The sequence below is a fragment of the Lathamus discolor genome, chromosome 3 (genome assembly GCF_037157495.1).
Source record: "Lathamus discolor isolate bLatDis1 chromosome 3, bLatDis1.hap1, whole genome shotgun sequence".
Classification (NCBI taxonomy): domain Eukaryota; kingdom Metazoa; phylum Chordata; class Aves; order Psittaciformes; family Psittacidae; genus Lathamus; species Lathamus discolor.
Window position 1 is genome coordinate 45,667,006 of NC_088886.1, and position 27,293 is coordinate 45,694,298.

General features: G+C 38.6%; 1 long non-coding RNA gene across 4 annotated transcripts; it reads right to left on the reverse strand.

The window, feature by feature from the left end:
* Positions 1-2,471: 2,471 nt before the first annotated feature.
* LOC136010965 (uncharacterized) lies at positions 2,472-27,293 on the reverse strand. Of its 4 annotated transcripts, none has more exons than XR_010611112.1 (4): positions 27,211-27,293; positions 26,947-27,035; positions 6,455-6,546; positions 2,472-3,191 (listed from the first exon to the last, which is right to left on the reverse strand). It is a non-coding gene; the product is annotated as an uncharacterized LOC136010965 (long non-coding RNA). The 4 variants fall into 4 exon arrangements; XR_010611114.1 differs by having other exon boundaries at positions 27,205-27,288; XR_010611111.1 differs by having other exon boundaries at positions 27,149-27,279.

Genomic DNA, 27,293 nt, shown 5'->3' on the forward strand with positions numbered 1-27,293 from the left:
AGACCTTTTCCTTTCCAAATACAATAAGAGAGAGTAAATTTTATTTGTTCCAAGCTTTTGTCTGAATAAAAGAGGGCTATAACTCCTGGGCAAATTAAAATACTATGTCACAATGTTGTCTTTGTATTCCTCTTTTATACTGCAAATTCCTTCCTTTACTCTTGAATTGGCTATGAGCAAAGGGAGTGAAGAGAGCTGTAAATATATTATTCAGACCTTTGTATGCAAAAGTAAGAATCATTAGTGGTTACCAGTTTGTCTGAGAACCACCATCTAGTGCCAGCTAGGTCCCCAGAGTAGCCTGCCTGGCCTCCACACTGCTGTTAAAGAAAGCTGCAAGTCTGCCTGAGGTCCTCCATTGCATATCCTCTCCAACCTGCATTCTCAATAGCCAAATGTCCCAAGCTACGCTGGCTGTTTTCCTTTGTTCAAAGTACCTAAATCAATACTGCTGCTGCTTCCACTGTTTTTAATTTCTAAGCCACAATATACGTCAATAGGCAACACAGCTTCTTATTTAGCATTGCACCATTCAAATACTTGTCCTGAATAGGTTGGGTGAGAGGAAAGAAATTTTTTTTTCAATGAGGGTGGTAAAATACTAGCACAGGTTGCCCAGAGAGGTGGTAGATGTGCCCATCCCTGGAGACATTCAAAGCCAGGCAGGATGTGGCTCTGGGCAATCTTGTTTTGCTCTTTGAAAGCGGGGTTGGACTATATGACCTTTGAAGGTCCCTTCCAACCTAAAGTGTTCTATAATAAGAGCCACCAACTACATCTAAATACAGGTCCCTCTTACTCCTTGAGGCTCCCTCTTCTGCTATATATTGTGGTCCATATTGTGAGAAAGCAGTGGACAACTCAGGGTCTGTCTGCACATCTCTAATACTGTCTTTGTGGGCCTAAGAAAAGACACTGATTTCACAAAAGAAATTAATTCAGCTTTGAGGTAGCTACTATTACAGTATTAAATGCCTTACACGTCTAGCAATACCAAAGTACGTAACTCCAAGTATAAAATTTTGCTACCAAATCTGGATCCTACTGAAAAAAAATTGTAAGACTCCTACCAGACTTCAGTGGCCCTGGGGTTTGTTCTGTATGGACTGTTAGGAAAGTAGGTTTTTATTTTGGTTTCCTAGAGGAATGGGATTTATGTGTAAATATGTCAGTCTCTCTCAGTAACTTTGTACCTACTGGATAATTTCAAAAGAGCACCCAAAGACACTAACTTTCTATGAAATCAGTAAAAATAAGGAGATGGTTGGCAGAGAGAGACCCCATGGGTGCCCAGTGAAGGCTGTGACAAACTGAGTTCACTCGCTACTACACATCAATAATCCATGCAGGAAACAGATGTAGGACACCAGATTTCTTTAGTCCGGCAACACATGGAGCAGCTGAATTTTGTTGCTGTTTTGCCATTCTACACTTAAGATTCAAGATTTACATCATTCAGGTTTGGGTGGGGTTTTTTTTTTTTTGTTCATTTGTTGGGATTTTTTTTTTGTTTGTTTGGTTGGTTGGTTGGTTTGGTGTTTTTTTTGTCTTGGGTTATTTTTTTGGGAGGGGGTGTTTTTGTTTCTTGTTTTTTTTGGGGGGGGGAGGTTGGGGTTTTTTTTGTTTGTTAGCTTTTTTGTTTGAGGGATTTTGCAGGTGGGGTTTGGAGGGGGTTGCTTGTTTTAGTTGCTAAGGTTTTTTGTTTTGATTTGGGCTTTGTTTGTTTGTTTCATGGTTTGGTTTTTTTTTGGGGGGGGGGGGGGGGTTGGGTTTCGGTTTTGTTTTTAACTAGAAAATACAGCAGGCCAATGGCCGCACAAGTGAGCAGAGGAGTTGCCTCAACACATGCAAGCAGTGGTCCAACACCAGTCCCCTTACACTACCAGGTCTTCAAATATCATAATTGCAGGGATAACTGGAAGATGATTTGAAAAACACCTCGACTAGTAAGGTCCTGCAAAAGCTGATCCTCTCTTCCTTGTAACTGATTCTTAGGCAGTCAGTGATGTACTATATTAAAATATTCTCACATTTGCATCTCAGTCTTTCCATGGTAAATTGAGAATTTTGTTTCTAAATGTTATTTTTGGATGCAGTAGCCAGTTATCAGCTGTGTTCCAGTAATAAAGAATGACAGTCTTAGGGGAGCATTTGCAATTTATAGCCATGATTTTCTGTAGCTTTTGAGTTAGGCTAACACTAAGGTAAGTATATGGTTGTCATTGTCCTTGGGCCAAACCCACTGTGCTAGAGAACCCATGTAATTTATTAATTCAATGCCCAGAAAAATTTTAGCCTATTCATTTTTAGATAGAGTAGAACTGTGTAAGACCCACATCAATTACAACTACCCTACAGCAGAAAAGTCTGTCAGTTATTTTCTGCTATGCATCCCCTGTGTCCAGGCAAATGGCCTCTTTTAGGCTATACTTTTAATTTTATTAGAATTACAGAGTTGTAGAAGTGTCCATTTAAATACATAGAAACTAATGGGTCACTAAAAAGCTTATTTTACACTGGAAAATTACAACTCACACATTTTTCTGAATAGACTACATTCTACAGACAAATGATTTACTCTGAATTGTACCCTATAGTTGAGCTTACACAGTCATTTGTGTCAATTTGTTGTAGCATATACTGTAGTTCTAGTACACCTGCATTCTCAGAACCATCCTGTCTTAAAAGGCACAATTCAATAAATATGAGAAATATACATGGAGAGCTCAGTGGCAATTAAAGAGCCAAAATCTTTAGTAAAGCAAAATAATTTCACCTTTTTTTCTTTTTTATTTACCATGGCACAGTTTCTTGAGGACACTGCCTGGTGTTGACAACTTCCACTGACTTCAGCTTATTGTATGCATAAATTAACAACTTTGCACATGCATGTTTGCATGTACACACATACACCCCCATATAACCTTGAAGTCTGCATTGCAGTCAGGATATTTTTGCATTATCTCCCGTTGCATCGTGATGTCACATCTCTTCTTTCCCCTACTTCTGACAAACAAAGCAGTTGCCAGTCTCAATATGAATCATATCCTTAATAACTATAAAGGTGTTTTCCCTATATGATAAAAGGGTAGATGCTATTGTAAAACAATTGGTTTTTTTAGCAGATTATATACAATAAACTGGTACTTTGAAGCAATATTGAAGTGGAACAGCTATTTCCAAACAGATGCCTGGAAAAGCAAGAGAAAGTATAAAAAATATTTATAAATATAAAAGTTTACCATAAAAAGATTTAAAATTAGAGTTTATCTTACTCTGGGAAGAAAAATTGTGATTGCAGCAATTGGAGAGTAACTGTAAATCATATTATTTTAATAATGTTATTGTCTGCCTTCAAGTGAGATGTTGCTGATACCATGACATGACCACCCAGACTTATTAGGAAAATTCTGTATAACAACTCAGAGTTTTACCCGCAGAGCACCACTTTTCTCAGACCCAATTTATGCCTATTACATCTATCAGTACTTAAGCACTTTCCATATTCACTGTGAGGTATTATAACCTTGAAACAGATAAGATCTCAGTGATTTGATAGCTGTAGAAAGACACCATGCAATCAAGATTCCCCACCAGTGAAGTTAAAATGTTTTAATGGAACTACAATAGTTGATCAAGGAGACATGCAGTACTCATGGGTACAGAGAGAAGATACTCAGGGTTTTTATATCGGTCATAACACACTAATGGGGACCCATGAGTACACTATAGCAAATTCACTTCAGTTTAAGTGAATTCCAGAACCTTAAATTATTAGATACAACCAAGTTTCTTGCATATCTTTACTTTTTTTTTTTTTCTTGCCTTACACCCTGATGGTTCGTCATTCTCTCTTGTCTTATGAACCATGCAATTACTACTTGGTTTGGACTGTACCTAGGGCTTTGTATCATATAGAACAGAAGGGATAGACAGCTTTTCTTAGGAAAGCATGAAAAAAGTTGCAGCTGTCTTGCATGATGTCTTGGTACTGTGATTTCTGAGAGGACAACCCAAGCTTTGTAAGGCAGCTTGGTCAGTACTTCCAATGCCTTATACTCAGTGAAAGCATCTGACAGTTGGGTCTAACAAGAGCTTATAAAAATACAAAATACAGCTTGATTATTTTTCTATTGGAAAATAAGAATTTTCCTACAGGGAAATTATTACAGGAACCATTAAATGAATGACATAATCATGTATATCCTAAATATGAGACTGGAAGACTGAAGTTTCAAAGAGCCAGGAGACTTCAATGCCTTAACTTCTGCTGAGCTCCCTAAACCTCTCTGAAAAAGCTCTGCCTTTATGAAGACAAAGACTATAAAATATTATTTCTAAAGATTTCAGTGGGGTCAGGGTTCCACATTGTCTATTACTATAAATGTGCATTCTTAACTGCAGGCAAGAGAAGTTGCAGTGATTTTTGCAAAGCTGTGTTGTACCTTATGTAAGGGGCTGGCATAGATAGTCAGAATTGACCCTTGTTGCCCTGAACAATCAAACTTCATATGTCATAAATATTATCATTTGAAGAAAAGTTCTGCAAAATCTTATCTTTTGGATCTACACACATACCTAAGTAACCTGCCAAAACCAGCTTTTGTGCATTTCTGTTTTCAAATTAGATTTTTCTTAGCTTAAGTGCTTAGTAATTGTGGTTGTCTGGTTTATTATAGAAGTACATGACAGCTAACAATCAGGCATGACACTTGAAGACTTCACTGTGCCAAATCCAAGAAGCATACAAGTATTAAATTCTTTGCAAAAGGGGAGAGTGGGGCATCCCAGGGTTGCCGACTGGGAGGAAGGTTTATCCTATCAATAGCTTATCCTCTTTACTTATTATTCTTTTGCCTGACCTGATCTCATCACAGGCCCTGTCCCAGGGGAGCGTGAAAAGCTGGCAAAAGCTGTGGTACAAAAGGGAGCTGGATTTTGCTCCCTTGCCCAAAGCAAAGGGCCTCTGTGTAGCTGTGATGTTATACATGCTTGTTTAGGAAAGAGACTTATAACTGAAATTGACTCAAGATGAGCTTTTGTCTGTTCACATTCATTGGCCAATAACAATATTTTTTCACACATTTATCAGCCAGCCATGAAGCAGGATATTTTGCAGGAAGGAGGTGCCAGTACATTTCTGAAACTGGTCCAGCTGCCTCCTCATTTCCCACCCACGGATATCAGGTATCAAATGGGTCTTCAGCTCTGCTTTGTTTCTTGTGTTAGCCATAGGTTTAGTCTTCTTTAAACACAGCTCCTTTCTTAGAACACCTAGACCTCTCTACCATTAGTAGGATTGAACACTATGGTCTCACACATATAAATGCTGAGTGCTAATAAGCTAAAAATCCAAAGATAAATTTTGCCATGGAACTGTATTGCACTACTTATGAACACAGAAGTCTCTAAGCTCCTCCCAACAGACTCACATATGATTTTTTCATCATGTGCCCCAGGACAATTTGGCAATGAACAAATTGTGGTTGTGAGATGCCTTTTTTTACTTTATTCCAAGTTAATTTTTTATTAGTTTTCAGACCTTTACCATTATTGTGTGGTTAAAGAATTTTACACAGAAATACATGGCCATACTTCTGGGTATTTGAGGTTGCATTATTCCAATTAACTCCTCTGCCCAACAACAAACAAAAAAACACACCAAAAACTGCAACAAAACAAATATCCAAATAAAAACCTTGTTTTGGCCTTCTCTCACTGTAGGCTTGGACTCCCTATCTTCACTGAAGAACACAAAACCAAGTTCTGCTTTTCCTCTTGAAATACATGGGATTGGTACTTGTGCAGTGAAAACACTGTTTAACCAGGGTCTTGCTGTCTGACCTATGCAACTGGGGAAAAGATCTTTTACATCACTCCAGGCTATGTTTTCTTTAATTCAAATGTTTTCTTGGCATGTGATGCTACAAGTAAAATGAATCTGAATTCTAGATAGAGTATCAGTTAATTTACTTATGAAATTATATTTCCAGTCATTATGTTTGTGGGGAGCTCCCAGAAAATTTGGGATTTTTTTAGTGTAAAATTAGCCTTCAATCATGCAGCTATTTGGAAGGACTTAAGTATCATCCAGGTAGCACAAGATAACATATGTAGAAGTGTGATTCAGACTGAAGTAAAATCTTTCACTTATCATTGTTTAGTTTTCTCCCCTTCTGATGAGGGGAAGGTTAATCTGTCACCACAATATGGTTTCTGCCCACACACTCCAGGGTAGCTTGTCCACTCTCTTAAGCTCATACTATTTCCTTTGGGTGGTGTCCTGAATGTTGGTAGCATTCAAGAGCAGACCTAGCACACAGTTTTCATATGCTAAGTGCTACTTTCAAAGCAATCATTCCTGCTTTGAACTTGTAGTTGATGTCTACATAGAGCTGGGGACTTTATTCAGAAAATCAAGGCATAGTGTTAAGTCCAAACAATATGAAAGTACCTTACATCTGTGTGTAGGTCAACTTTCATTTGTGTGACATTGCACATCTTCAGCATGCCCATCACTGGATCAAGTTGTATCTTCAGCTGCACCTAATTAATTCAAAAGGGAGTGTTTACAGGTTATAGATGGTCCAAGTAGCAGCTTAGGTTGACACCAATAAGACAAACAGTTTTTAGCCCAAATAATTTTTTACACAGAGTGTGTATTAAGCAGTACAAAAAAGCACTGACTTCTAAAACTAAGACAATGCTCCAAAATATATATTTTTTCAAAATTGAACAGGCATTGAAAGTAATGACCTAGGTGACAGAGGTTAATTCTTCCATTTTACAGGCAGTGTTTTCATCTTAACATCTAAACTCACTTTGAATTTGAATAAGTCACAACCAACTGCTGAGAACTGTACATACGCACACATGGGCTGAACTAGAACAAAGTTTTAAATGTAGACTGTTTGCTAGCCAAACGACAGTAATATGGCCAAAACAAAAAAGGACTATGCAACTGGAAATATTGCTGCTGATTAGCTATAGGGTTTTCTCTGAAATATTGATAAATGTATATATATACTGATACATACATAGATATATAAATAAAAGTACTATAATAGTTATTCAACAATCCACATACTGAAGAGCATCTGGGTTTCCCAGAATCCCAGGCAGGAAGGAATTTTCACTTATCATAGAATCATAGAATAGTTAGGGTTGGAAAGGACCTCAAGATCATCTAGTTCCAACCCCCCTGCCATGGACAGGGACACCTCACACTAAACCATCCCACACAAGGCTTCATCCAACCTGGCCTTGAATCATCATCTTAACTTTTACAGCTTAGGTAAAACTAATTTTTTTTTAAATTTGAAATGCACAATTCTGACTTGGAGAAGCATAAAGCAAGAGTAAGGATGCTGGCTACATTACATGAAGTAGGTGTTTCTAAGTACATTAGAGGAAACATCATGCCTGATGTACTTTGATTTTACCTTTGAATTCATTATGGGACCAAATATGGCTCACAGGAGCTTAAGTGTTCAGGAGAGAGGCAGGAGGGGATCTGCCAGAACTGAAGAGCCTTATTTCTGTAAAGAGCATGCTTTCCCCTGGGACCTCAAGAGGGGGAAGTAAGGAAAACACCAACAACTTCCTGTTCTCTACATATTACCATAGGGGAGATTATTTTAGTCTTTTACAGTATGAGGATGGAAGAGGAAGAAAAGGGCTCTGTGTACCTTGTCTCCGGTTGAATGCTCAACAATAAACCTCAACTGAGATAAAACTGGCTCAAACTCTAACAGAAAATTATTTAGCTCCCAAATATTAACATTACAAGGCAGATTTCAGCTTGTACCTTACATATTGGAGATATCCTATCTTTTATTATTGACTCTCAAAGCATATCACATTGTCTTTCAATGATTTCTTTCATTATTTTAATCTCTTCTAGAGAGGCTCATTTTTTGCATGCTTCCTGTTTATAGCTCCTCAAGTAGCTTGCACGCAAAATCCATCTGTTACCTATACCTTTGTTTATTTGTCAAAGTGTGCTGAATACATACTACTACATTGTTTCTGCTCCTGCTCTGGATTACTCAAAACTTCTGAGAAAAGCAGCATCGCTACTGCCAGTCAGCAAGAGCTGTTGCAAACAGTTTTCTAGTATTTGCATGGCTGTACAGATAAAATTATAAATCTTTGTTACTAGGGTAAGTATCTTGCTAAAGAACCTGATGCAATACAATGAACACCCACAGAGGTTGCAGTGACTTAACAGGTAACTAAGCTACAGGCAGTGCAAGTCTCAACCCCTTTAAAGTCGAGAACCTGGGAAGTAAAGTTAACATGAGGCGTTTTTCAGCTTTTCTGGAAGCTTGGACCCACCATGCAAGCTTTTCTGGAGAAGTGATGCTGGTGTATGTCACAGTGCTGCTCCTTGTTAAACCCCCTTTTTCCCCCCCCACACTTCTTTTTCCTAAATCTCAAGACATTTGCAGCCATTTTGATGGCCAGATTCAAGCAGATCAACTTACTCCCTTAAAGCAATAGGCAAAAAGTCTTCTGGCACATAGACTTTCACTTCCAACAGGGCTAATTTAATGTGGAAAAAAACCCAAACAATCAAAAAAATAACAAAAAACTAAGCAGGGGAAAGTATCTCCCCATCCATTTCTCAACTACAAATGTTTTTAATCACAGAATCAGATTTAATAAAACAAGAAAAAAAATTTCCCCTCCTAGAAACTTCTTTCTACTTTTGGATGTTCCTAAGTGGGTTTTCCCACAGAAACCCAATAGCCAAACTCCCACTCTATACCATGGACTCTGACTAGACATTCAGTGCCATGGCCTTTTAATTTTTGCAGTGCACAGATCTTAACCTGAGAGGGGAGAATTCAACTGGAGGGTGGGGGAGGGGGGGAGGAGACAGGGCAGGTAGCGACATCTCAAACCCAAAGCTGGGTTATTTCACAAGCAACATTTCATGCTCTGCACAAAATCTTTCTCAGGAGAAGACCAGCATGTGCCCAGGGCACTGTTGTGGCTCAGTCTTTGGAAAGGCTGGCTGCTCTACCACTCTTACGACGACTGAGGTGATTGTATGCCACCAGCCTTCAACCTCCTGGCAAGTGTTAGTGGCTCAGAAAACAGAGAGCAACAAAGAAGGGAGGGCCTGTTTGTCCCATGCATGTCAGGAGCTGCTGTCTGCAGCCAGTCCTACAACACTCCTGTGCCAGCTTGACAGCAAAGAGCCATCACCTAACCTGAATTTGCAAATGCAACTTCCTCCTCCCCAACCCTGAGTTCAGATTGAGTTACATCTGTATTAGGGAGGCATCCTGCCTTGCCAAAAAGCCATAGCTCAAAGAGTTTTTTTCCCACTGCAAAATCTAGGATGAAAAAACCAGATGCTGCTAAGTTTCCACCTTCACAAGTCATATTAAGATGACTCTCATTAGGAGTCTCATTAACTTTGTGCTACCAAATGGTATAAGATGCACAATAGTTACAAGAAAACACTAGCACAGGTGAGACATTATTTGCCAATTAATTCAACTGGTTAAATTGTCTGTAGAAACCATGAAAAATTGACATTGGTTAACACAATGCAGGTATATGTTTTGACAGGCAAATTAAAGAAATTTTAGCTTAATGAAGGTGGTGACTTTCTAATTTCACTTTTCATGAAGGTAACAAAACATAAAATGGAGCTCCATGTGTCAAAAATTCGCTTACATCCTAAGAGCAACAATTTAAATTCCAGGCTCTCACAAGGGAAGTATTATTCTGCTACTGAACATTTAACAGAGTGGTAAAATGTAGTGATCATTTTAGTGATCCTTTTTACAGTGCTTTGAAGTGACATCTGAGTTTGCCTGTAAGACTTCAACATTTGAAAACTTGTGTCAAGAAAGAAATAAAGCAGAGAGATTCCTTAGTGAACCACAGGAAGGGTTACTTGAAGGGACATCTGTAAATCGATGGGTCCGGATGGAATGCACCCACGGGTGCTGAGGGAGCTGGCGGAGGTCATTGCTAGGCCACTTTCCATCATCTTTGGTAAGTCGTGGGAAATGGGCGAGGTGCCTGAGGATTGGCGGATGGCAAAGGTCACACCAATCTATAAGAAGGGCAAGAAGGAGGACCCGGGTAATTATAGACCGGTCAGCCTTACCTCCATCCCTGGAAAGATGATGGAACAACTTATTCTTGACTCCATCACTAGGCATATCAAGGATGAGGGGGTCATTAAGAACAGCCAACATGGTTTTATGAGGGGGAAGTCATGTATGACCAACCTTATAGCCTTCTATGAGGAAGTGACTAGGTGGAGGGATGATGGTAGAGCGGTAGATGTGGTTTTTCTTGATTTCAGTAAGGCATTTGATACTGTCTCCCACAGCATCCTCATAGATAAGCTGAGGAAGTGTGGGCTTGACGATCAAGTAGTGAGGTGGATCGAGAACTGGTTGAAAGGAAGAAGGCAGAGAGTTGTGGTCAATGGCGCAGAATCTAGCTGGAGGTCTGTGACTAGTGGAGTTCCTCAGGGGTCGGTGCTGGGACCGGTGCTGTTTAATATTTTCATCAATGACCTGGATGAGGGAACTGAGTGCACCCTCAGCAAGTTTGCTGATGACACAAAACTGGGAGGAGTGGCTGACACACCAGAGGACTGTGCTGCCATTCAGCGAGACCTAGACAGGCTGGAGAGTTGGGCGGGGAGAAACTTGATGAAATTTAACAAGGGCAAGTGTAGAGTCTTGCATCTGGGGAAGAACAACCCCATGTACCAGTACAGGTTGGGGGTTGATCTGCTGGAAAGTAGTGAAGGGGAAAGGGACCTGGGGGTCCTGGTGGATAGGAGGATGACCATGAGCCAGCAATGTGCTCTTGTGGCCAAGAAGGCAAATGGCATCTTAGGGTGCATTAGAAAGGGAGTGGTTAGTAGGTCAAGAGAGGTTCTCCTCCCCCTCTACTCAGCCTTGGTGAGGCCGCATCTGGAATATTGCGTCCAGTTCTGGGCCCCTCTGTTCAAGAAGGACAGGGAATTGCTTGAAGGAGTCCAGCGCAGAGCCACAAAGATGATTAAGGGAGTGGAACATCTCCCTTATGAGGAGAGGCTGAGGGAGCTGGGTCTCTTTAGCTTGCAAAAGAGGAGACTGAGGGGTGACCTCATCAATGTTTACAAATATGTGAAGGGTAGGTGTCAGGATGATGGAGCTAGGCTTTTTTCAGTGATATCCAGTGATAGGACAAGGGGCAATGGGTGTAAACTGGAACATAGGAAGTTCCACGTTAACATCAGGAAGAACTTCTTTACTGTAAGAGTGACAGAGCACTGGAACAGGCTGCCCAGGGGGGTTGTGGAGTCTCCTACACTGGAGATATTCAAGGCCCGCCTGGACAAGTTCCTGTGTGATGTACTGTAGGTTACCCTGCTGTTGCAGGGGGGTTGGACTAGATGATCTTTTTAGGTCCCTTCCAACCCTTGGGATTCTGTGATTCTGTGATTCTGTGAAGGGTGAGCATGAGCAACTCTGAATGTGAAAATGCTAAAAAATCCAAGGATGAGATAAATCATGTTCCCGAGATTTAAAAAAACCCTCATGTTTTAAGTTCTATAAGCAAGTTCTATATTTTAAGACCTATGCTTTAAGTTCTATAAGCAAGAAACTAAAATACATGCGCTGTCGGAAAGCATGAGCTTTCCTATTCAGGTGACTTTTAGAAAAAACTACTCCCATAGCAATAAAGCTTTTACTAGACTCCACATCTCCATTCTTCCAGTTTGTTCCTACTCTGAACATCAAGGCTTGCTGATCCACTGCTTGCCTCTGTTGTCTGCGCAACATGCTGGTTCTCAGACAACATCATCCTGTACGGCTTTGAGGGGGTCTTTAATGTTCTGCACTTCAGCTTGTATGAATACCAGCATGCAAAAATCTGTAGCAAAGCCCACCAGTGAATGGAAAGGGCTAACACAAATAAGGTAAGAAGGCTGGAAGTCCCACATACTTGTAGTTTTCCTCCATTGCGTTCTACTTTGCAATAGAATCTTAAGTGCTTATTTCCTTTATGCTGAATTAAATTACTGAGGTAAGATTCAATACTTAAATAATACTGGTGGTACACCATCAACACCCTGTTGGTTCTCACCTGTCACTTAAATCCAGAAACAGCAGTGGGACACCAGTTTTCAGGAAAGATCTAGACATGACCCAGAAATATCTAGAACAGAAGCCCTAATCTTTGGCATATGCCCAAGTGGTTGAAATAATAATGAAATAGTAGTTAACACACTCATGTAATAGCCAAGAGCTGAGAATGCTTTTCACAGGGACATCCTATCATCAAAGTCTATCTGAAGATGGTACTGAGCAAGTGATATATCAAGGCATAAAGTGAGAAAACTTACTCTACAAAATAACTGAAAAAATGCAGAAGAATTTCATTATCTCAAATAAGCAATAAAGTTGCAAGTGAAATTCAAAGCAGAATTGCATACGCAAGGAAAATAACCCTAAATACATTATAATTCATCATTGCTTAATTAGCTATAACATGAAAATTACATTGGATTTTATGCAGATAGTTGTGTGGAAAATGCAGCCTGATGCTCAGCAGCACTCAAGAAGGCAAAAGGATGTGAAAGCACGATTAGAAGTGTAATGAACCTAAACAGAAAATGCTTTTGCATTTCTATGCTAATCTATGATTCAGTCACTCCTGGTACTTTGTGTAGTTACTGTCACCTGACCTTAGAAGAGGGGAAAAGATTAGAAAAGAGCAATGAGGATTATCTGAGAAAACCGTAACAGTTTCCATGTCAAGAGAGATTAAACAATTTAGGACTCTGGTGGAACAACAGTAAGAGTGCCATGGATGTAGTGGGACTCAAATACCAAAGGGGTGGATAAGATTTGCCCCCATCTCCCAGGAGTTAGCCATGAAAATACTGAGTGGTAAATTCAGAGAAAAAAAAAAGAAGGAAGCACCTTTTTCACGCAATGAAGCTAAACCTGCAAAACAATACCATTGGAAGCATTTAATGTCAAGAGAGAAACAAATGAACATTACCTTCTACATAATTTATACAAGCTCATAGAAAAAACCTCTAAGGGCTATTAAAAACATTGGTGCAAATGAAGCCTTAGTCTTAAGACTATAGATTGCCAACAAACTGTAGTAGTCTACACCAAGGATCATTATATGTTTGCCCTATTTTATATTCCTTGCCTCAACATGTGCTGCTGGCTGCTGTCAAAGACAACATATTATTTCAGAGGGACCATTATCCTAATCCAGTAGGGCTGTTCTGTATTCAGCCAGGTCAAAAGGACATAAAAAGTAGGTGTTCTAAGTTTTGAACATCCACACTTAGTTTAAAATTACTCAATAAAGCAGATTCGTGGACTATTTCTCTTGTTTTTAACATTCAGTAATGTGAATTTCCTCCTCATTCAGGCAAGTCCCCTTAACCTCTTCAATTACACTGTCACATTATAGAAAAGCTTCAAAAGTCTGTGGCCCATAATGAAAAAAAATATCATACAGTATTTAAAAACCCTACCATCACTACCATTATCCTTACCGCATATTAATTTCTCTTTCACTTTGATCTAGTCATTTTAATAGTTATGCACCTTTCCTCCATGAAATTGCCCAACTGTTGCATATTATAGATAAAAACTACCACCATATCATCTTCAAATAATGATTTCAGAAAAAACATAACTTAGTAGTTTTAAGAAGATTGTAAGAAAACTGCTTGCAAAAAAGAAGCTTTGTGAATACTATCAAGTTTCTTTCAAGAGTCTGAGAGAGCCAGATTCTTGGAGGGGAGCACAGAAAGCCCAGAAGTTCTGTTATGTGCCTCTGTGTGGCAGGAGAAATCCAGTTCAGATGTCCACTTGGAGGGTTCCTAAGCACATATGTGATTTTCCTCCTTCTCAAACAACCAGATGATACATTCAACATTCATCCTCTTTGCTTACCAACAGCAAGGAGTTCAGTGAATGCCACACATCCTTCATGATGCACAAACCCATCTCCTGGTTAAGCTGCAAGGTAGTGGTATGTGTCAGAAAGAAACTAGTGCACCACTTTCCCAAGGAATTGACTTTGAAGATGATGAAGGGATAAATGCTACTAGGACAAGGACTGGCTTTTACAGGTATCTAGCACTAGTCTTCCAAAAACAAATTACAAATACAGGACCTGTCCTATACACAAACACAATAGCATGTTTTAATCCCAAGTAGCCAATGACTGTCAGCAGAAGGCTGACATAATCAGGTGCTGTCTAGACATTTTTTGGACACACTTAACCTCTTGCGTAAGACACGTGGACACCAAGACAAGCTATCTATGAGGCTGTATCTCTAGCACTGTGTGCCAAAGCAGGAAAATACAGTGGAAAAGTGCAAAAAGTCAGACAGGTAGAATTTCCTTTCACTAGAAAAGTTGCTAAGCTTTAGGGCAGATTCACTGTGACATGTTCAAGTTCGCTGAATGCAGGTGCAGTGGACCAACAGAATAACCTCACTTTGGAGATTGCTTAGAATAGAACAGCCCTGTATACTGAATAGGTTGGTCTAGTAAGAGATGCTACTGCTCTTCACAAACCTTGCTTTGTACTGAGTCAGCAATAGTCAATCTCTTTGCATTTCCTCGGGGTTATTTTGCCTTCTTGGTTAAAAGCATAGAAAGAACTATCAAAACATAGATCCATTCTGATTTTCAGAAGCTTTTTGAATACAAGGAGACCAATCATAAGTAACAATCTTCCGTATTGCCTTAAAGAACTGACTACTAAATTCTCTATGAAAGTGACCAAAAATAAATTATTTATGTAGCCTCATAAGTTGACAGAAACAGGGCATCTTCTCACTAACCTATTTCACTCCTCAGCTTTTCTTCCCTTTTTAGTGTTGTCAGGATAATTGACCTCTCCTACAATCATTATTGATATATCACTTTCAACCAACTTCCTTTTCATCCTACCCTCAAGATCTATAATAATTTGTAATAATCATACTGTATGCTACTACAGTTAAGCAGTGACTACCTTCTATTAGAGTAAGTAGTCTGTGCAATCCATTTACATATCAGACTTTTGGTTTCCATTTCCAATTTCTTCCTGACTTCTTCCTGTCCTGTAGGCCTGTTCTCACAGTGCACTTTACATCCTGGAAGCTTGCTATTTGTATCAGCTATACTGATATAGCTGAATTACAGTGATGACATCACCCTCCTCCTAAAGGTGCATTATTTTTCCTTTGTGCTCAGATTTCCTTTAAAAAAAAAAACAGCCTTTGGAAATGCATGCAGAATTCAGGGACTTTGCTCAAGTGTGTTGAGTGTGTCTTCATTCTTAATATATTTTACAGAATGTGTTTGCCAGCTGTTCTTTCTTTATTTTCATGCCTTTATATATCCAGTTTTCTAGTTAAATACTTAGAATTTGGCTGAAATTCTGCTCCCTAATGTGCATGATCGGAAGTCACAAGCGTATCCAAGTAGTAGAATTGGCTATAACTGTTCACCCACAGCCTGTCATATCTTTGGTTTTTTTTTGGACAACATCCATTTCATTTCTCTTAAATGATCTAAGCCATTTTACTGAGGCAGTTTTTAACAGACTTATGTATATAACTAGCAGCACCTTTACTGCTTTATTACCTAGACTTGATGTTTTTAAACTTAGCATGAAACAGATTATTTGATACGATACTCTCAGTAGCTGAAAAGAATCCAGTTGTTCTCACACATCAGCACAATTTTTAAAATCACTTCAATTAAGAAGAAAATTACATGATTTATATAAGCTTTCTAGCAAATTTAATCTATAATACAATACCTGTTTGCCAAGTGCAGGGGCATTTAGATGATGTTATTAGATTCTCCTCTTACAGCTCTGTAATATATTTCCAGGCATTTCTATCACCTCACTCTATATAAACACATGGAAATCTTTCAGACAAGCATTCACAGTCAGCCTGTCTGTATACAACATATGCTACAGCTGTTTGTTGAATTCAATATTTTGAATCTAATAAAGGATTTTTGCTTTGACTGGGGAGACAACATTTATACTCTAATTTCAATTCTTGTCATTGATTTGCCCTTTATTTTAGAAACTGGCAGCAACACATCCAGAAAATTGATAGGATTTTAATTTGTGTTTTAGCATTCTGGACTATTTTTACTAAACTAAGAGGCAGGGAAGAAGAAAGCCCTAAACAAAATCTGAGATGGGACGATTTGTTTGTGCAATTAAAAATTTATTGTAAGCATTATCAAAACCTACCATGTTGTAAATGACTTTTACTGACTCACATTAAACTATTATTTAGCCTTTGCTTCACACCTCCTAATTGTAGGTAACACCTGCTGTTTCAGAGAAAGGTTGAACTCTCCTACTGATGCCAGCAAGTTTAGGCCCCTGCATAAAGTTAAACATGGGAAGGGGCTGAGAGGACCACTTTGTGCTTACAGCAAGGACTTACAGTATGACAGTCATAGCAAATGAATGCTGCTGTCAAAAACTTCCTCTACCCTCTCTAAGGATTCATTTATTAGCTGTAAAACTTCTAGATGCTTTCTAAAATGAATGCTGTTGCAGCTGTACTCAGTTATATCAACAGATGTTTTAACAAAGACAGGATTCTGAAAGAAAATATACCAGCTTGCCTAGCTTCAATATTCAGCCAAACTTGGACCTTTTAGAAAAACTTAGAAGATAATATATGACAGTTGACACATCCACGCTGGACATAACCCTGTAACAGAAGGGGGAAAACTGGATTGATTTTACATGATTTGTATTAGATAATAAGGTGTTAGCAACACAGAAGAAGCAGTAGATGTCATACCCTGAATTTAGTAAGGACTTTGAAGGTGGTTGGAAAATCATATCCAGAGAACAGCTGTCAGTCGCTCACTGTCAGGAAAGAAGTGTGTATCAAAGCAGAAATCTGCAAGAGTCCACACTGGCTCTGGTACTATTCACTGTATTGGAAGTTGGATAGTCAAATTTAATTTGATTTTTTTTTTTTACAAGCAAAGAGGTAAAATCGGAGATATAAGTCAATATGTGACTAATGCAACTAATTTTTGTTCAACTAAGGTGAACAAGACTAAGTATTCTACTTAAGCAAAACTAAGTAATGATAAAGGATTAATGTCTTAATCATTAAAGGATAACAACTGTACAAGTAGCTAATCTATAGAAAAGAACCAGGGAGTTACAGCAGGTTTTAAGCATGAATTACATAGAAAAGTCCTTTTGCTCTATTGACCATACAGGTGCCACAGGGGAAGGACTAACTTCACTGTAGCCACCAAGTCTGGTTAACAGGAATTATCTAGGCCAATTACAAAGAGCAGAGGAAAACAATGAGAAATAATCAAGGCCTGGAAAACACAACATATGAGGAAAGAATGAGTGGAATTCTCCATTTGGAATTACTTAACCTTACAAAAAGATGCTGAAGGGCAGATACGGTGAACTGTTGCAAGAAAGTATTTCCATTCTCCTAGTGGATAGGCTTAAGGGTTAAAAGGCTTCAGCTGATAGAAATGACACCAAAGAACCTGAGGAAAAGCTGGCCAAAGGCAGAGTTCAGAAGTGGGAAACCAGCAGGGACTGAAGTGGTCTTCCCTGAAAGGTTTCACAGCAAAAAAAAAAAAAACCCAGGCAGAAACACTGGAAGCACAATTGATACCACCTTGGGAATGGAGGGTGGATATTGCAGATCAGTAAACACATGTTCTATAGAGAATGTCAGTATTTAATGCTAGTCCTCTTACATTTCTGCTGCGACTGTGAAAATTAGATCTCAGGTACATACTATTGGTATTTTCTCTCCAACTCTTTTGAAGAATTTAATTCTTCTGCTGCTTGAACCCCAATTCCTTATGTTTTCTGCTTCACCTGGCAGTAAATTGCCCTGTGCAGTTACTCATTACTGGCCCGAAAACAGCAGCATGTTTAGCTACAAGTTATTGATCTCCAAGATTACAAACAGTGACATGCCATGAGAAAGATCTCTCCCCATTTTGACTTCTGTTTGGTCTAATTATACAAAGCATTTCAGCTGTTGCTTTGTGAGCTACTTCAGAAAGTAAAGAACATAAGCTCTGCCTCCCAGTCCAGGGAAGTGGTTATAAAGTGATGAGAAAATCTGGCATGCACTGTTTTCATGATTCTACAAGAGCAGGTAATTTCGTAGTAAATACTATCACATTAGACAATTTGAATTAATTAGACACAAAAGGTATAAAATTAATTTTCAATAGATAAGCATGCAATGGAATATAAAAGCTGTTATTCAAACCTGATAAAGTGTGTATAGTTTTTTCATAGTAATTTGCACTACCATTTTCTTATGTCCAGCAAAATAATTTTTAATGGAAAACTGCTTGCCTTTTATTTTTCCTTTTTTTCCATGAAACAAACCAGCACTTCACCATTTGTAGACATTGACATTATGCAGATTTCATCCAAAGATTTTAAAATTATTTTTAAGTGGCTGCAGTGCCATTTGGTTTATGGCTGGATACCATTTGCCGCCATTTTGCAAGGAAATTACCTCCCACATCATAGTAAACTCAGAAACTGGAACTTGAGAAGGTCATATGGCACTTCCCAGATGATCAGTTCCTGGTTTTCAGGCAAGATTTATACCACATCCTACACAGTCAAAAGTTTTCCTTGGAAATTACATCAGTTATCGCCTTCACCTCTTTTCCTTAGAGCTTTCCATCGCAATAGATTTTCTACTTATAGTGTATACTCATACAAGCCTCAAATTCATCTAAAGAATAATTAGGAGACTAAGAAACTGCCAGGAGATGTTCTAGTAGAAATCAAAATTGCTGACTATTAAATAGGGGGATATCAGAGCTGGAATACATGATTTATGGGACACACAGAGTCACAATGTCCTGTCTGGACAAAGAAAGAAGCCAACACTCCCCAGCTGTTAAGAAACGTAGTTTAAAAAACACTGATTATGCAAATAATTAAAAAAAAAAAACATTGCCTTTTAAGTGTCACAAGTAGAATTTGCAGACAATTCCAGCATTATATCTGTATCATATTTTCAAACAGGGCTTTACCATTTTGAAGAGAAAAACCAAGGAAACCAAATCATCCAAGCAAGGCTTTGGTATTTTGAAGTATAAAGATGCACATAGCTAGCTTTTGAAAAATTACATAGCTGAGTTTAGAAAAAGAAACAAAATTATCGCTTATATACATGAAAAAAATATACATTTGAAGAAGCACATAAATACATATTTAAGAGAAAGACCATAATCCTTGCGTTTATCATAACCTGCAGTCTGGTGAAGTTCTTTACAGTTTGTCATTACCACCTCCCTAAAAGCTTTATAAGCAGCAACTATCCAAACAATGTTCTCATGCCACGATGCAGCCCAATTATCCAGGTGTATAGGAATGCCACAAGTTTCACTCTTGAAAAAAAGTCTGAGGTGAAAAAAAGTAGACGTGGGCAACACTTTTTTTTATCCTACTGCCCAGTTATGCAACACTGACTCAACATCAACATATTTGCCAAATACGAATTTTTTTATCATGACTTGAGCTTAATTTACACTGAAGATTTCAAATGAGAAGATTTATTCCTTCAAGCATTAATCTAGAAATGAATTGCACACATGGGTATGGATGCTGAGTGAGAGCATTCTTTCTCAGTCATCAAGCAAACAGTGTTGAACTACTTTTAAGAAGTAGTAAATAACTTTGAGTAACAATGACATCTTTTGGATATCTGCTTTGTTTAAATTGGCAGCTCAAACCTCTATCTTATTCTCACCAAATTTCTACATAACCACAGTAATGTAAAATTAACCTTCTACATCTAAAGACTAACTGCCTGATCTTCCTTCTGCAGAGATAAAACTGATAGGCTATTCTTGGCTTCAGTGGCTGTAAGTCCATGTTTCTGCAGATTGTTTCTTAAACTAGATCACACTACTTTTCAGTCCTTAGTTTGTCAGGAACTTTATCTTCAAAGATGCTAAACCAATCCATGCATTTGGCTTTGCTTCCTTAAAGTGAGCACTGAGCCCCACTACAGCAGCAGTTTGACAGTGACAAGAGGTAGTATGATTACCCACTCAAAATATGTTTTGGAAGAAAAAAAAAATGTAACTGTTCCTCCTCCCCTCCACATCCCTCTATAAAACATGTAAGGAAGTGATCATGAACATAATTAAGTGTGGTACAAAGAATCATATACTCACTGATCAAGTAATTTTTTTTCTTTAAGAATGTCTTTCGTCTTCATTTACTTCAACATTGCAAACCTGCCCTGTCTTGCTGCACTATGTGTTGTGGAAACTCGTTACGAAGTACCATTTGTCCTCCAAATGCATAATGAAACAATAAGCATTATTAAATACACTTGTGATATAATCTCTTCTGAGAATGATTATATACTGTGCAAAGATTTTTTCCATCTATGAGTTTAATAAAAAGTTACTAGAAAAAGAAAGGCTGAATAATTTCTTTTTCTAGAAATAGCTCATTCATGCCAAATGTCATTCTATTACCTCAAATTCCACAATGATGCTTTGTTTGCCTCAATCTGGTTTGCATTTCTGAGCACTTGTCACTATCTGCAGGTAACTATTTAGTTACATGAAAAGGTATTAAAACCACGTTAACCATCTTTTCAAACACAATTTCAGTCCTTTAAGTTGTTACAATTCTTGCAACGCTTAACCAGGATTTTAAAAGAAAATAGGAAAGAGTCTATGCATTAAGTTTTCATTGAAAATTTTGAGTACCAAGAGAGTATTATGAGAACATACAGCCACCTATGTATTCATAGAATCATAGAACGGTTCGGTTTGGAAGGGACCTTCAAAGGTCTTGTCCAGCCCCCTGGCAGTGAGAAGAGACATCTTCAGCACAGTCAGGTTTCCCAGACCCACATCCAGCCAGGATGGTGCATCCACCAGTTCTCTGGGCAGCCTGTGCCAGTATTTTAGCACCCTCATTGTAAAGAATTTTTACCTCATGTCCAGCCTGAACCTCCCCTCTCTTAGTTTTTGCAGCACTGGTCTCCATTCTCAAATGCCACATTCCACCATGAAACAAATGAACCTGCGACAGTACAGTCCAAGAATAAGCTTTGTGTTTTTCGATAAAAAGCCCTGGCCAATGTTCTTATATTGCTGCAAGAATTGGTATCTCTTCCTAAGCTTTTCAAGAAGATTTGAACACCATCTAGCAACTCAATTATTGCTTTTAAATTAGTTACAGACAATTTCACAGCATTTCTTTGGAAGAAAATAAAGAAAAGTGTGCTAGGAATGTGTCAGAATTGTGATATAAATTGATCTCAGCTTTGATTGATATGAGCTCAGGATTACAGATCAGCCTGAAGAACCAGGATTTATTTAGGACTAAATAACACCTTTGTTTATAAAACCAAACCAGGTAACAATGGGAACCATGTTAGAGGCTATTCACACCTGCAACAGTCAAGACAAAAATGGCTTAAACACACCCTTGAGTGCCCACAGGTGTGATGCAATGGTCAGTGAAATGCTGAGCACAATGCGAGCATTGGCAGGAACTCATCCAGGCAGTGCACATGTCCAGCAACCAAGGCAATCCACCAGCCACAAAACAAACCCTGCCTGCCTCTGAACCTTGGTTGTCTCCAGCCATGCCCTCAGGTACCAAAGACTGTACCTGCTACATGAATGATACAGCAGAATGACTCACAGCATGGCCTTAGGAATGGCAACTGCTGCTGCCCCCACTTTCACAGGTAACCTGCCCCCCCCCCCCCACTGCCCAACAATGGGTTCCATCTTGCAGGCACCACAGAGAAAAAGGACCAAATCCTACAGCATTCAGTAATGTCACCCTGCTGTGGAGGGACTGCTGGAGTCACACCAGCTTTCTTGGGAAGTTTAAATCCACCCTTAGAGGGATACTCTAAACTAAGGCTGTTCTGCAGGCTGTATGACCATCCTATATGTAGCTGTCAAATACAAAGTCACAAAATAAACCAGAGCATAACACTCCTGTTGGATAGACTGTAATATTTTTTATAAGTACTTATTTTAAGTGGAATCTGGCAATCAGGATACGTTGGATTACTAGGATTTAATGCATTTTCAGTGGGATCTTATAAGTTTTAGAATACGCTCTCAGATTTTGCTATAGAGACCGTTCAACCTTGACATATCTCAGGATAATGATCTTTTAAGGGCATTATGTACTTAGCTGACACAAATAACACTTTAATTACAGTTAATATGAGTCAGATTTTGTTTTGAGTTCCATGATGTCAAATCTGGCATGCTTCTTTAAGAAGCCTTTACAGAGAGCACAACAGTTTTTTTCTGCAACTCATGTAGACTTTTTGGGTCAGTATGACCTCCAAGAGAACATGATGTCCTTTGAGATCCTTTTCAAATAAAGTAGTCACAGTCGAAGCCAACAATTCTTTCACTTAAGAGACCTCTGTGACTTCAGCTGGTGAAATCTATCATGCATCAAGAGCCAGTACTCCTTGTACTCCTTATTTACATTGAAATACAGATGCAACTGAGCTCTGATTTCAGAAGCATCACCACTAGTATTGGAAATTTTTGTGTACATGTGTAGGGACTATGAAGAGACAGGCTGTTAAGCATACAGCACAGGGATGTAAATCTGTAGAAGTTTATGTAAGATCTGGTATTTTAGTTATTTAGCTAGCATAAGAAACAAGGCTCCTGGAAGTTACTAGACAACAAGAATAGCTCAGCTGATTTCAGTAAGGGTATTTATGCATTACCCATTATTAAAGTATCTGCAAATATGGTCTCTTACAATAACAGTCAATTGTAACCAACGTCAGTTAATTCATTATATTTGCTAGCATATGACATCTGGCATTTTTACTGATAAGTTGTCTTTCATATTCCATCATCCCTCAATATGTTAGCAGACAGCTGTAAACATGCCAGCCGCCTCACTAGAATTTCACTAGATAGCTCAGTGCATTAAGCAAACTAGGCTGATAATAGCAGATATTTACCTACCATTGCCTTTCTAAGGAGTTGTGGTTGACTACAGGAGGCCTTTAGAAAAATCCAGAAGACTACTCTTTTTTCTACACACAGCGCTGGTCAAGCACTCATGGATGCTATTTTGTTAGCCTGATCCATAAAGCGTATATACACAATTCATCAAACTCAATAGGGATATTCATTCAAGGCAGATTTATACCTCCACATAATCTTGCAGGCAGCTACTTAGTCATAGGCAGTAAGGCCAAAAGGGACCATTATGACAGTATAGTCTGACCTCCTGTGTAACACAGGCCAGTGAACCTCATCGAATAATTTATGCTTCAAGACCATAATTTCTGTTTGAGTTATAGCATCTCTTTTAGAAAGCTCTTCAGTTGCACCTTAAATACTCTAAGTGGAGGTGAAACCATTACATGTCTAGTAAGTTGTTCCAGTGATGAATAACCCTTACTGATAAGGGACTGCCTTATCTCTACTGTGAATTTACATAGCACCACTTTTTGCCATTGAATTTCTTTATACCTTTTCCAGCTGAATGTGAAAAATATCTGTTATTTTTCCCTACAAAGACACTTGACTACAAGTCACATCTTAACCTTCACTTGAAGTTAATAGACCAAGTAGACACCTTTGAACATACAGCATGCCCTTATACTCTAATTAATTTTTAAGTTCTCTGCATTTATTTTTAATATATTCTTTCTGAAATTTCACACCCAAAGGGGTCACATCAATTCTACACCACTAAGACAACTGTTTCTTACTTACTAAATAGACACTCGTGCTTAGTGAACAAACCATCGCAACCTTGAGTCCTCATAAAAAAAGACAAATTATTTCAGTAGAATAGCCTTAGAACAGCAATTAAAAAACAGAGAAGCAATTAAAGATGGGTATAGATGTCTTGGTATGTAATTCCCAGTTAGGAAGAAAAATACCTGATCCTGGATTTGAAATAATCCAGCATTAATAGTTACTGCTTAGCTTACTGCCTTCATCTATGGTGAAGCCTTATTTTTTTCAGCATCAATATAATTGTCTTCATTTCTTTCACAACCCAGTACAGAGAAGTTTATTGCACTTTTACCATATAAGGATTATATGATACTGACACCAAGTCTAATACTGGACAAAACTGAAGACGGGATTCAGTTTGTTATCAAATACAAGAATTGGTTGTGACTAACCTTACCAGAAGTAAGACCAACTTCAAGTATTTTTAGAATGCCTGATTTTATCCGAACTTCATATATAGGAGTGTCATTTTTAGCTTTAGGCTGCATTTCAGTTCCCAGAACCCTAAAAAAGTCCCCCTAACAACAAAACCACAAACTTTTGACATTTTTACCCACACTAACAAAGTCAGTTTTGAGAGGAAAGAAGTTGTTTCCCAGTGAGGCCTGTATTGTTAGAAAATGAATAAATATAAACAAGTAATTAGTTCTACTTGATGTTATTCAGAAGTGTCAGACAGTTAAATAAACCCCGAACTTCTGAAAGTTTATGCGTGGGAAAAAGCACTGCAAACAGCACCTACTAATCCATTCCTTAGCTTGAGCCAGGATTTTTTCTGTTTCTATGTCAAGATGTCTCCCAGGAAACTGAAGCAAGCAGTCACTTCTCAACTCCCCACAGATCTGTGTACCCTACTCTCCATTTTTTTCTTCCCTCTGGTTCTGTTGGGTAGCTTAATGATTTCTCTTTAACCTATTGTGCAGTGCGCATGCATATACATGCACTTATTTATGTACACACATACATGTGTGTCTATTTATGCCAGCTGAATTAGCTATTATTTTTTATGGAGAGGACTGAATGTGCAGAAAGCTTCATCTGGACTGTGCACCAGCTCTTCGCATAGGCCAAGCCAATTACTATACCTGCTAAAGAGTATGATGCTCAGCTGAAAAATTAGTTGTACTCGTCTCTCATGGACACAGGAGGTGTCTTACACAAGCAGAAATAAAAATTCAACTCAAAGTTTACAAAAGTTTCCTGTTGTCTGATTAACAACAATTGTTTGACACTGGGCTCTTCTTTACATTTTGTAACTTCAACTTCAGGATCCAAGGTGACTGTATTGCATTAAAAAAAAAAACAAACCCAAACCAACAGAACTAGAGAATCTCTGAGGACAAATCAAAGTTATATTGACAGAAATGCAACATGTTTTTTCTTCATGCTTTGGCTATCCAAACTCCTAAAATGCATTGAGTCATGTTTTCTTAATTTCTACTTTAGGGGCTTAACATAATACCAAATTCCAGATTCATGGCCACCCAGGATGGTTGCTTCTTTTAGTGATAAGACAAATACCAGAGCTAATGGGGTTAGGGGATTTCATTTCTAAGACTGAAACAATACTAGGTCATGATCCAGGGAAACTAAGTTTAAGGCTCTTAATAAAAATCTGAGTGACTTAATTATTAGCATTAACAATCAGAAGCTAAACACACTGTGAAGATATGTTTAATGAAATCCATGCCTCAGGCACCAGAGTTGGCAAGGCTTTTCTTCATATTTAATGCGTTGCACAATTCATCAAAATTTGGCTGTCTGCTAAAGATTATCCTTGTGTACAGGGGACTGGAAAATACACAGGTCAAAGCCTTGCTCTAGCAGGTGCCTCTGCCTTTCTGAAATACCAGTGCTATTGGCAGCCCATTAGACATACAGGTGAAATTGTAACGCATTGGTACAAAAGAGACCTAATCTTCCTCCTCTGTTCTGGCCCTCTCTGTTACAGGTAAAGAAACATAAGCAGAAAGTTAATGTGGAGGTCAGCATAGCACTAGGAGCTGTGTTTATCAGCCAGTGACTTAGCTGTTAGAGATCTCATTTGTATTATCTTTGTTATATGGTTCATTCCTCTGCTGTAGTTTCAAGGTTGGCTTAACATTCACATTTCCTATTCTCCATTCAGGCACCAAAAAAAAGGAATGTGCTCATGTCAAGCCCAATATTTGGCAATCTCCATACATGTTTTAAAATAAAAGGGCCAAACAAGTAAGTACAACCTTGTTCTTGTGACTCGAAGTGGACTGCAGTCATCAGCTATTGATCTTGCCACATTTTCTGAGGGAGAAGCCCTAATTCTTATGAGGCTATTCTAGGGGGCTTCCGTAGTTTTTAACACACCAATAACCCTTTCATCTTTGCTGCTACACAGATCTTCATTTCCCTGCTTTCACTAAGGTGGCAGGCTGAAAGACATCACTAGCACACCAAACATTGCCTCCAGGTGAGCCTGGTTTATTCATAGATTTTACTTTTCAGAACTTATTACTGTTAATAACACATCAGCTTAAGGTTTTAGAGATGATCTTATTTTTTAAATACTATGAGAACATTCCATAAAACAAGGGCTTTTTTTACCACTACTTAACCCCACTTCTTTCAAACACAGGAATTTCCTGGATCTTCTGTTAAATGGACACATAAGTTTAAGGTTTTAGAGAGACTCTTATTGTTGAAGGGCTATCAGAATATTCCATAGAAACAGTTTGTTTTCCACCACAACTGCCCCCCCACCTCTCTTTCAAGAACAGGAATGTCCCGAATTGTCAGTTAAATTTGTGATATGTATTGTTAAATGGACACATCTTAACTGAAGACATATGGCTTCAGAGTCCTTTCCATGCAGAACCAAGTACCAAATGACTTAAACCAAGCTAAACCAGAAGCAACCAGAAAGAAAAAATAAAAATAGGCCAGGCACTTCTGAGAAGTGCAGGCAACAAGGAAAAGAACTGTTCCCCTACAAGGCTTCATGTATTACTTAGATTCTAAGAGAAAGACATCAAGAGGATGATAGCATGTGTCCCCCAGGGAACACTAAGTCCAAAGTACATTTATATGTAATACTGGCTTTCTAGATAGCAATCTTGAGTGTCTGAAGTAAATCACTTTGAAGGATCTCTGACTTACCTTCACTCTCAGTGTTGCAGGTACTCTGTGGAAGTCCCTCTTACTCTGGAAAAAACGATTTGGTTCTCAGTCCACTTCTGCTGCTTTGCCTAAAAAGGAAAAGAAACCATCTTAACAATGCAGAAGGAAATTTTTAATTTAGCACATTAGAAAGAAGCACTTCTGCAACCCTTTTCTAGGCTCCTTTCACAGACCTCCTCACCTCCAAAGCATCCCCATGAGCTACACTCTCACACTAAGCCAAAAGCAACCACATACACTCACAAAGCTTCTGAACACGTGACTGAGTGAAGGTAACACTGCCAGAACAGCTGAACCTCATTACCCTTAATAAGACCAGCTCCAAG